At 42.5% G+C, this 572-nt stretch overlaps 1 protein-coding gene across 1 annotated transcript in view; it reads left to right on the forward strand.

Annotated features, from left to right (window-relative positions):
- Tmco1 (transmembrane and coiled-coil domains 1) overlaps positions 1–572 on the forward strand; it is a 22,729-nt gene that overhangs the window by 16,159 nt on the left and 5,998 nt on the right. The window lies entirely within an intron of this gene.

Raw genomic sequence — 572 nt, forward strand, 5'->3', positions numbered from 1 at the left:
ATATGGGTGTTTTGCCTGCATGTATGCACAAGGTGTCTGCAGAGGTCAGATGGAATCTCTTGGAACTGGAGTTACAAGACTAATGGAGCCATGATGTGGGTGATAGGAATCAAACCCTGATCCCTGGAAGAGCAGCAAGTGATGGCAACTACTGAGCCATCTCTCCAGCCTCCTTCCCTGTATTGTATTGTATTGTATTTATTTGTTTGTTTATTTATTTTGAGGCAGAGTTTCACTATGTAGCCTTGGTTGGCTTGTAATTTGCTATGTATAGACTCAGGCTGTCTTTGAACTCAGATCCACCTGCCTCTGCATCTTGAGTACTTGAGTACCTTGCCCAGCTAAGAGGATACTTAAAAAAAAAAAAATATTAGCTCAGTTTCTAATAGACCATATATTAATAGCTATACTGTACACAAGTCTTTTCAGTCCTCTGTGATTTGAGTGTGCAGGGTCTTCCTACCAGAAGCACGGAGAGGCACTTGGTTAGAGTGCTCTGATTAGCCAGGTCCTTCTGCACACCACTGCACCTTCAGTCCTAGTTAAAGTGTATCCTACTTGTCCTTTTTCCT

Source organism: Mastomys coucha, unplaced genomic scaffold (genome assembly GCF_008632895.1).
Source record: "Mastomys coucha isolate ucsf_1 unplaced genomic scaffold, UCSF_Mcou_1 pScaffold1, whole genome shotgun sequence".
Classification (NCBI taxonomy): domain Eukaryota; kingdom Metazoa; phylum Chordata; class Mammalia; order Rodentia; family Muridae; genus Mastomys; species Mastomys coucha.